Source organism: Hyperolius riggenbachi, chromosome 1 (genome assembly GCF_040937935.1).
Source record: "Hyperolius riggenbachi isolate aHypRig1 chromosome 1, aHypRig1.pri, whole genome shotgun sequence".
NCBI classification, from domain to species: domain Eukaryota; kingdom Metazoa; phylum Chordata; class Amphibia; order Anura; family Hyperoliidae; genus Hyperolius; species Hyperolius riggenbachi.
The window spans coordinates 356,962,720-356,974,709 of record NC_090646.1 but is presented as its reverse complement, the minus strand read 5'-3'; positions in this window follow the sequence as shown (position 1 = coordinate 356,974,709).

Genomic DNA, 11,990 nt, shown 5'->3' with positions numbered 1-11,990 from the left:
GTTATAGAACCATAAGGACGCAAGCCGCATACTAAACTGCAAAGCATTCTGGGGCCCTCCCCTCGGCTGCTAATGAGACGGTACAGGAGCTTCTAATCAGTCCAGCGCGTAGCACTGATAAATATCCGGGCAGAGTACACTGCAGGAGTCAGCTATTGTTCCTAGCCACATGGCTCATTAATATTCACTGCACACTGTGTTGTTCAAGTAGGAGCTTATCTGTGATCAGAAAGCAGGCAGGACATGACGACACATTTGACAGAAAAACATGGAGCCTGCCATGAGCTGTCAGGAGCATCTATCTCTGCATATACTATATACAAATTCTGTGAAATCCAAACGTGGACAGTGAAATGCATATGTAATGTAAGTACAGCCAATCTTTAGCTACTGATATATGTGTTTATTTTCTCTGAGACCTTATACCTAACAGCTCCTCTTTAAAGAGAATCTGTACTCTAATATTCTTACAATAAAAAGCATACCATTCTATTCATTATTTTCTCCTGTGCCCCTCTGTGCTGTTTCTGCCACTCTCTGCTGCAATCCTGGCTTGTATTTAACAGTTTTAGGCAGTGTTTACAAACAAACTAACCAGCTTCTAATAGGCTCAGCTAAGCATAGTGTGTGAGTCATTCAGAGTGTGCAGGGGGCCTGCAGAGGGTGTGTATCGCTTCTACCAATCACAAGCAGCCCTGCACATTCCACACAATCAAGCCTTAGCCCGACAAACAGGACAGAGGAAAGATATATTGATTTATTACAGAGACAGTGCAGTTAGGAAAGACTGCAGTAAGCCAGAGCAGATTAGAACAGGCATAGGAACTTATAGGATAGAAGAACTAAGGCTGAAAAATTTGTTACAGAGTCTCTTTAACCTCCTTGCCGGTTATCCCGAGCTGAGCTCGAGGTAACTCGCGCAGGAGGATTGCTCTGGCCCTGCTGGGCCGATTTTCGCAATATTTTTTTTCCTACACGCAGCTAGCACTTTGCTAGCTGCGTGTAGTATGTGATCGCCGCCACTACCCGCCGATTCGCCGCTACCTGTCGCGCCGATTTAAAAAATCGCCGCTACCTGTCGCGTGATTTAAAAAAAAATACATAAAAAAAAGTGCTGCGCTGCCCCCTTGCCGCAATAATTGGAATGGCAAGGGGGTTAATCTTTGTCCTCTCCTGCGTCCCATGTGTCCACTGTGATCAATGGAATTTTCCATCTTCCATTTTAAAAATGGCCATTACCCCATAACAGCTTCCTGGCCAGCACACTGTTAAACTGTAATATCACCCACTTGAGCCATAGAAAACCATGGACATTACCTTGCACATTCAGTTGTAACTGACAGCTGCTGATATATAACTGACAGTAACTGGTATATTTCAGTTCTGACAAAATATTGTCAGAACTGGAAGGGATCACTGTAAGGAGAAAATGGTGAGCTTCTGAGAGGTACTGATGGTGAGGTAAGTATGTAATATTCATTTGCAGCTACGTCATTGGAATATTTTAAATAATTGTACTCGCTTCAGGTTCCCTTTAAATGTGTCTCTTTTAGGGCTGGGGCCCACAGGAGAGCTTTCAGGAGTGATTACGATTTACCATCGCTAAGGCAATGAAATTAATGGCAGCAATTTCACAGTAATCACAAATGCGGTGCATGCAGCATTTTTGGAGCACTTGTGCCTCATTACAAAGTATAGTATCGCTGCAAAATTACTTTTCAAAGGTTTTACAAAGCTATTTTTGCAATGTTTTTAGTACTCCAACCCACTGGCTTTACCCAAAACCCCACGCAAAATCCTGTTTCCAAAATTGTTAATGGAAATCGCAATCGCTGTACAAATCAACTACATTAAATGAAAAACACTTCAAAACTATCAGAAATCGCTTGGGAAAGAGTGGGAAAAAATCACTACAAAAGCACTTATTGATTCCTAGTGGTCCCAAGGCCCATGCATCTCTTGACTTAGCGGCCAATTGACCATCCAATTTGATACATATTATCAAATCGGATGAAAATCGGTGCCACGAAGAGCATGCCTGATCATCAATTTGACTAATTTAGGGCCAAAATTGGTCGCATGTATTGATCAGACGTGCTGGGAAATCTCAGGTCGACGTGCTGGATCGGGTGCACAGTGAAAATGGCGTGCGATAATAGCAAATGACAAACGCAACTGAGGACACCTGTGGGACATCAGACAGGTAAAGTATTAATGCAGGGGCACCAGAAGAGTCCATCTAACATTTGGGGGCGGACATGGCCGAGGGGCGGCAAGGCGGCGTCACCAAGCCGATTCCCAAAAGATTTCAGGCTGAAATTGATCAGGAATCGGCCTGCGGTTTATGGCTGCCAACAGATCTCTCTCCAATCAGATTTGAGCAGAGAAAGATCTGTCTTTTGATTGAATGGCTGTGAAAATTGAGTGATGTATGGCCACCTAAGAGTATAATCCTGATACCAACATAAAATATCAGAGAAAGTTAAGATGACTGACAATTACTGTACCTTCTGCTTTAAAGAAGCATGGTCAGCCATAATATACCAGGAAATAAAAAGCATATAAATATAAATAGTTAAATACTTGCTCTACTTACATAACAGGTGTATTGTACTGTCCACGTTTTGATTTCAGTGAATTTTATACAGTAAATAAAGAGAATTCTGTTCCTTGCACTTGTCATCTTTGTTCCCTCTGACTGAAGACAATCCTGAAGTCATTGGCTCCGTTAGGGCTCTTGCACACTACATGTGATTCCAATTTTTTCATATGATCCGATTTTTGATTCCGATTAAAAAAGTACTGCATGCTGCTACGTTTTTTAATTGGAATCAAAAATTGGATTGTATAAAAAATGAGAATCGCATGTAGTGTGCAAGAGGCCTTACTCTAGCTTGCTTTGTAAACACATGAGAGCAGAAGATAATTCGTATTTCAGCTTCACACTGAACTTCCCTCTGCCAATCAGTGAGGAGCAGGAATGGGGGAGGGGTGATGACAAGCTTCCTTGTCCTCAGCCAATGTACCAAATAGAGGCAGTCTGATTGAGATAAGATTTATTACAGGAGAACCATTTCAGAGTAGGTTGGAGTGCTTGCAATGCAAGGTGAGGGTTCAGGCTGCATGATAAACACAGAAAAGTGGGTAAATGGAATTTGATTTTGTGGCTGACAATTCCTCTTTAAAAAGAAATAAAGTGTTTTTATGAAAGGGCATTTAGCACCCTGGTTAGTTTGGCCCTGATAACACAACATGGGCCTGATTCACAAAGCGGTGATAACTCAGTTATCACGCCTAAAAGACTTTAGGCGTGATAACCTTTGCACTAGCAGAGTTATCACCGCTTTGTGCTGCTGATCGCGCGAAGCTCCCGTGCGCATAGGGCTTAATGGGCGCTTTGCACGAGATACTTCTGATCATGCCTAAACTAAGTTTAGGCATGATAAAGGGCTTTTCACAGGCGTGCAAAGTGTTTGCACTGCTTTGTGAATCAGGCCCTATGTATTTTGGCATAAACTTTAATTGCAAGTGCTGAATTCAAGCTTAGCTATTTCACCACTTCCCCATAAGTCCTGCAGAATAAATTGATGGTCCAAACGACTATCCTCTCCTTCAAACCAAGCAAACCATGCTCTCTTAGCCCCTCCCTCACCCCTGGTGTAAAATACTATACCTATCATAACTCCCCTTATGCCTAATTCTGTACTATCCTTCCCTCCAAACCTGCCATGACCCCTTCCCCCAACAAACAAACACTATTCCTTTCCTTTCACAGAGTGTAGCATTACCACCTTATAGAAAATTCTAGACCCTCCAGATGCAACATATCTCCAGAGACTAACCCACAAGCCTTGCACTACCTTCTGGCATTCATGGCACTTAATAATGTGCCCCAAAGCTAATATAATCCACCCCTAGTGCTATTTCCCATATCCTGTGAGCTATCCAGCTCTGCCCCCTTCAACTCCATCATCACCCACAAGAGGTAGTCAGTGGATAATAAAGACATGACCAGACAGAACATAGAGCTGCTTCGACCTATCTCTTCTGTTCTGCTACTTAAAGATGAACTCTTGGCGGCCAACACTGCACCTAAAGCGGCCTCTCTTCTCCCAGAGAACAGAAACATGTGCATCAAAGCAGCCACAAGACATAAGCATACAAATCTACTTTATTACACTCAGCTAACATTATGACCTTCTATAGAGGCTGTAAACTCTATATCAGGGGTCCCCAAACTTTTTTAGTCAAGGGCAGGGTCAACATACTTTAGAACGCTGGGGGCCAGAGTGTACGTACATAAAATTATGTAGAAAAACATTACATTGAACCTAGGTAGTGTAAAGAGTGCCTGAAACACAATCCCCCACACGCAAAGCAATCAGTGTTCAAAATACATACAGTATTTTCAAGATTCCCCCCAAAACAACCCCCTTTCCCCAGTAATTGGAAATTATCCACCCCTACACACGTGCGCACACACGCTGCTTTTATATTACCTCTAACCACCCCACCCCCCACCACAATGTTTTTGCGCGCCAGACTGTGAAGCATACCCAGGTGACAACCTGCCATACAATTGGACAGTAGTGCCATCTAATGTGGGATTGGAAGCCAGCGAATGACTTCTTGCTGGCTTTCATGTGGAAACGTGGTGCCAGCACTGCTGCCGGCCTGCCGCATCTATAAGTAATACATTTTGTGTGTTGAGAGCTGGTAAAAAAACCTCAGGGGGCCACATTCGGCCCGCGGGCCTTAGTTTGAGGACCACTGCTCTATATGTTTGATGGGTGCAAGTTATAGAAGAGTAAAACAAAAAGTTGTTTCCTATACTCAAGCTCATCAAACTGGCTAGATGTGTCTTATAAGATTTACACAGTGATGATAAGCAGTGCATACAGTTTTCAATAAGTGATGATAAGCAGTGTATACAGTTTGCAACAAGACAGAAAGAAGGGAATACTATTGTGTTATTTGTCAGCGTCCCATTGGAAAATATTTTAGCAACAGTCAGTATAATCACACAGTGACACTTTAAAATATGGGGCACTATAGTTTATGATCAAAAAACTGCAGTAAGCAAAATAACTAGCTGTTTACTAGAGGGGCTGTCCTGGTCAACAAAGGTGTGTTCATTCTTCCGCTGTAGAGGGAGGGGCAGTATAACTTAAAACCCCTGTACCAGAACCTGGAGAGAAGGACATGAATCAGAAGCTGATATGGGTTTGCAGAAGGGGACTGTAAATCTCTTCCTCTGGCAGTATCAGGGAGATGGAATTTTATGTCAACTCTAATTCACCTAAAAAATAGTTTACGTTTTCGCATCCATTTGAAAAGGGCGCCTGGTGTAGCCCATATATGCCAAATTCGGCTACAAAAAGGGCGCCTGGTGTAGCCCATATGCCAACTTCGGGTACAAAGGACGCCTGGTGTAGCCCATATATGCCAAATTCGTCTACAAAGGGCGCCTGGTGTAGCCCATATGTCAAATTCGACTACAAAGGGTGCCTGGTGTAGCCCATATATGACAAATTCGGCTACAAAAAGGGCACCTGGGGTAGCCCATATGCCAACTTTGGCTACAAAGGGCACCTGGTGTAGCCCATATGCCAACTTTGGCTACAAAGGGCGCCTGGTGTAGCCCATATATGCCAAATTCAGCTACAAAGGGCGCCTGGTGTAGCCGAAAAAGCTAGTTTTAGTTTATAAAAGGATGCGGTTATAGGCAAAATTTGTTGGGCTATAAAAGGCTCTAGATATAGCTGAGAAAAGTGATTACTATGACCTAACTTCTCCCCACTCTCACACAGAACCCTCCCCTGATGGTGCCTACTGCCTAACCCTAACCCCCCCTGTTGGTACCTAACCCTAACCCCCGCAGTGGTGCCTAACCCTAAGACCCCCCCCCCCGCTTGTGATGTCTAATCCTAACCCCCCCCCTGCACCCCCGAATCAACATTCACGGCTATAAAAGGGTGCCCTTCTGTAGCAGAATCTAAAACCTTGTAGCCAAAACCCTTGTTGCTGAATAAGAAATATGGGCTACAAAGGGGCACCCCTTTTGTAGCAGAATCAAAAACCTTGTAGCCGAAAACCTTGCTGAATAAAAAATATGGGCTAGAGTAGGGCGCCCTTTTGTAGCCGAAAAAAAATATGGGCTACAAAGGAGCGCCCTACTGTAGCCGAAAACCTTGTAGCCGAATAAAAAACATGGACTACAAAAGGGCGCCCTACTGTAGTCGAAAGTAGCCAAATAAAATATGTGCTACCAAGGGGCGCCCGCTTGTAGCTTATATCAAAACTCGGGAACCCTTTTCACCACCTTGTAGCCGATATTTGCAGAAATAACATTGATGTCTATAGATGCGCACTTTTCGTACAGGCAGCTCAGGAGCCCTTTTCAATTGATTCCTTTTTCTACATCCGTACACCTCGTACGTTTATAGGCATTTCTGTATTTCCACATACATACACTGTGTCCGTCAAGTATTTTTGTATTTCCATATCGATTTACCTTGTTGTCTTAAAAAAAAAGTTTAATTTCAGCATCTATATACCTTGGAAATCTCTAGGCATTTTTTATATTGGCATATCCATTCACCCTGGATCTATGTAGGAATTTCTATATTTCCGTATCCATACAACCCAGAAGTCTATAGGAATTATTTCTGTATTTCCGCATCTATACGCCTTGGACGTCTATAGGCATTTCTGCATTTCTTCACCTATACACATCGGAAATTTTTGAATTTACGTATCTATAAACCTTGGTCCTCTATAGAATTTTCTTTATTTCCATATCCATATATCTTGGACGTCTACAGGTTTTTCTGTATTTCCGCAACCATACACCTCGGACACCTATAGGCATTTCTGTATTTCCAAAGCTTTCTACCTCGTTTTTCTATAGACATTTATTTTTTTATTGGCATCTATATACCTCGGACATCTATAGACATTTCTGTATTTCTGCATCCATACACCTCGGACGACTATAGGCATTTCTATATTTCCATATCTATATAACTCGGTATTCTAAAGAAATGTATTTATTTAATTATTTTTTTTTTTGCATCCGTACACCTCGGACATCTACAGTCATTTCTTTAATAAAGAAATGACTGTAGATGTCCGAGGTGTACGGATGCAAAAAGAATCTTTATTTCAGTATCCATACTAATTGGACATCTATAGTAATTTCTGCATTTCTTCACCCATACACCTCGAACATCTATAGAATTTTCTGAATGTCTGCATCAATATACCTCGTAAAACGATTGTTTGTTCTACATTTTAGCATCCAGAGGCCCCGGACGTCGATAGGCATTTCTGTATTTCCGCATTCATGCACACAGGATATCTGTAGGTATTTCTGTATTTCTGTATCGATTTACCTCAGCCGTCTATAAAAAATTCTGTATTTCCACATCCATATACTTCGGTCGTCTATTGTTTGTATTTGCATATCTGGATACCTGAGATGTCTGTAGGAATTTCTGTATTTTCACATCCATACAACCTGGATGTCTATAGGCATTTCTGTATTTCCGCATCTATACTTTTCAGACGTCTATAGGCATTTCTGTATTTCCGCATCTATACATTTCGAATGTCTATAGGTATTTCTCTATTTCCGCATCTATACTTTTCCTTTTTTATGCATCCATATACCTCGGACGTCTTTAGGCATTTCTGTATTTTCGCATGCATACACCTCGGATGTCTATAGGCATATCTGTATTTCCCTATCTATATACCTCAGTCTTCTACAGAAAATTATCCTTTTTCGTATAGACTTACAGCGGGCATCTTTAAATAAATTATGTTTTTCCACCTCCATATACAGGATCTTCTCAAAAAATTTGCATATTGTGATAAAGTTCATTATTTTCTGTAATGTACTGATAAACATTAGACTTTCATATATTTTAGATTCAAATACACACAACTGAAGTAGTCCAAGCCTTTTATTGTTTTAATATTGATGATTTTGGCATACAGCTCATGAAAACCCAAATTTCCTATCTCAAAAAATTAGCATATTTCATCCGACCAATAAAAGAAAAGTGTTTTTAAAACAATAAAAGTCAACCTTCAAATAATTATGTTCAGTTATGCACTCAATACTTGGTCGGGAATACTTTTGCAGAAATGACTGCTTCAATGAGGCGTGGCATGGAGGCAATCAGCCTGTGGCACTGCTCAGGTGTTATGGAGGCCGAGGATGCTTCGATAGCAGCCTTAAGCTCATCCGGAGTGTTGGGTCTTGCGTCTCTCAACTTCCTCTTCACAATATCCCACAGATTCTCTATGGGGTTCATGTCAGGAGAGTTGGCAGGCCAATTGAGCACAGTAATACCATGGTCAGTAAACCATTTACCAGTGGCTTTGGCACTGTGAGCAGGTGCCAGGCCGTGCTGAAAAATGAAATCTTCATCTCCATAAAGCTTTTCAGCAGAAAAATGGCCAACGCTGCTGCCTTATATAAATATAAGGTGGTGGGGGTGGGGGGGGGGGGGGCTCCAGGAGGGAGTGCAGCCTAATTGGCTGCCATGTGTCTGCTGACTGTGATGTTGAGGGTCAAAGTTTTGGCCATTGATGTAGTATAGGGGGCGGGTCGAACTCGCATAGAGTTTGTGTTTCGACACGAACCCGTGTTGTAGGCGCAAACAAGTTCGCATGCGAACCGTTCGCGCCATCTCTAATGACATTGCTGTAATCTGAGACAGAGACACAAAAAAATTTCCATACTGGTGATCTCTGGGATGACGGCATTTGGGTGGTGGTGGCAGCAGCTGACGTTGAAGGGCGTGTTGGCTGGCTGTCACTAGGTGGCCACACATGCCGTCGGCGGACACTGCCACAAGCTTTTTCCGATGACAAGCTCCCCCTGCTTCTTACAGCAACTCATCTCCTCCTACTCCTCTCTGACTCCCCCTCTGAACTGTCTCCCTGTTCATCCGTAGCAACCCCTAACTCAGACATAGGAGGTTGTGTAACATCCTCAGCGCCTTCATCTTGTAACAATAATGGCTGTGAATCAGTTAATTCCCCACCAAATAACTCCTGTGAACTCTCAAATGGAGTGGATGTGGTGCTAGTAGTAGCGGTGGTGGCTGCCGGCTGAGTGTTAAGTGGTGTGCCCACATCAGAGCAGGAGGAGGAAGATCTGTCACGGTTCAATGTAGAAGATGAGGAAGATGATGTGTCCTGTGTTAAATAGTTACAGTAAGTACGCCTTGACAATCTTGAGGGTTGATGGTCCTTCTGAACACTATACTTTGGTTGAGGGCCGCGCAAAATCATGTTAGCATGACCTTGAACAGACCTGCCAGGTGGCCTTCCCTTGCCTCTGCCTCTACCTGCTATTTTTTTCATGTGGGGGAGGGGGGGATGCAGTAGTAATCACAGTGTGTGTAATCACAAAGAGGCACACAATCAATGTCAAAAATACAGCAGGTGTGTGTGTGTGTGTGTGTGTGTGTGTGTGTGTGTGTGTGTGTGTGTGTCACTGGGTTGTGTACTGTAATAATACACAGAGAGAGACATCTTATATAGTACTTTCAATCACAAATACAGTTGCAAGCCAAGCACTGCTTATGATAGACAGCGTGCTGGCTTGTAATAGATAGAAGACAATAGTAGAACTGCAAGGCCCAGCAATGACTGTGGCCTGCCCTGTATGCAGTGTCTATCACATACACACACACACACACACACACACACACACAAGAATATAATATGAGCCCTCAAAAGGGTTTTTGTTTTGCGGTGGTTTCAGCAATAAAGAACAGCCTAGCTAACTGTTCCTGTCTCTCTGTGGGCTGTATGCAGTGTCACCCACAAAGGGAGCTATGGTATAGTACGTTCAATCACAGATACAGTGGAAAGGTATGCACTGGTATAATAGAGTGTGCTGTCACACAGGTACAGAGGAAAGGTATGCACTGGTATAATAGAGTGTGCTGCCAGTGGTGGAACTACAAATTCCAGCTGGCCTGGCAACTGTCTGTGGGCTCTATGCAGTGTCCCCCACAAAGACAGCTATGCTTTAGCACGTTACATCACAAATACAGTGAAAAGATATGCAATGGTATGGTAATACAGTGTGGGACTACAATTCCCAGCTGACCTGGCTGGCAACTGTCTGTGGGCTCTATCTATGCAGTGTCACCCACAAAGACAGCTATGCTTTAGTAAGTTAAATCACAAATACAGTGAAAAGATATGCAATGGTATGGTAATACGGTGTGCTGCCAGTGTGGGACTAAAAATCCCAGCTGGCCTGGCTGGAAACTGTCTGTGGTGCTCTATATATGCAGTGTCACCCACAAAGACAGCTATGCTTTAGTAAGTTAAATCACAAATACAGTAAAATGATATGCAATGGTAATACAGAGTGTTGCCCTGGCACAGTACAGCAACAAGGCCCAGCTGCGACAGGGCTGTATTTATGCCTATGGTCACACACAAAAACAAACCAGATCAGAAGAATATTAGCTCTCAAAAGAGCTTTTTGTGGGGTGCTTCCAGCAACAAGATTGAGCGAGGAGCAAGCTAACAACAGCCTAACTAACGCTTTCCCTAGCTCTCCAGCAAGCTCTCCCTGCTCTCACTATAGCAAGATCAGCAGACTGAGAACATGGCCGATGCTTCAGCATTTTTATGGGAGGGGCGGGGTTTGTGGGTGAGTGCAGCCTGATTGGCTGCCATGTGTCTGCTGACTATGATGTAGAGGATCAAAGCTTAGCCCAATGACGAGGTATAGGAGGCGGGTCGAACGTGCTATGTATTCGCTACCCGCTGCGGGTGCGGGTAGCTGATATCTGTGTGGACTACCCGCTGGGCGAACCGTTCAGGACATCTCTAATAGCAACGCATTGTGAAAAAGCTTTCAGTTAAAACGCATATAGTGGGAACTGTGCCATAGGAGAACATGGACATTACTTTGAAAATCAGTTGTCTTTTCAGTTACAACTGAGAGCAACTGATTAAAAGTAAAATGACCCTTAAAGACACTCTGTATTAAAAAAAAAAAAAATTCCCCTGGGGGGTACTCACCTCGGGAGGGGGAAGCCTCTGTATCCTATTAACTCTCCCCCGTCCTCCTCCGTTCCATATCGGTCTCGCTGCAGCCTACGGAAATCACAGTCGACAATTTGTCAGGCTGTGCTATATTTACCTTCCCTGGCTCCATCGAGTGGCGCTGTTGTGGCTCTCAGCACGGAAATAGAGGGAAATAGCCGATTCCAGTGAGGCCCGCTCTATTGCGCAGGTGCCTGACGCCTGCGCAGTAGAGCGGACCCGACTGGAATTGGCTACTTCCATCTATTTCCAAGACCAGAGCAGCAACTATGCCTGCGCCAGAAAGGTAAATATTTACATGCTCGCCGTTCCTGGACCTGCAGCGAGACCACTGTGGTATGAAGGAGGACAGTGGGAAGCCTTGATAGGATCCAGAGGCTTCTTCCTCCCGAGGTGAGTACCCCCCAGGGGCATATTTTTTAAATACAGATTCCCTTTAAAGTCTGGTGTTAAAAATAAAGAAATACAAGTTAGGGCCCGTTTCCACCAGAGCGATTCCGCATGTGTTGTCTGCACACAGATTCGCATAACCAATACAAGTGGATGGCCCTGTTTCCACTTGTCAGTTTTTTCCTGCGTTTTTCTGTGCAGGATTTTTCTGCACGGTAGAGCCTGTAGAATTCGCCTGTGTGTGGAATGCAGGCGATTCGCAGGCTATGTATTTGATAGGGAAAACGCACATGGGTTTTTTGCCGCGATTTCGCGTGCGAATTTCGCATGAAAACTAATGTAAATTGAACCAGGCAGTGACATAGTTAAATTCACATATACCCTGCCTATGCAAAATCGCGGCAAAAAACGCACGTGGAATCGCATCCGCATGCGATTTCGTCAGCGGTGGAATCCCGGCGATTCCGCACCGCAATAGTGGAAACAAGCCCTTAGTGATGTTCAGTGTTGCTGTA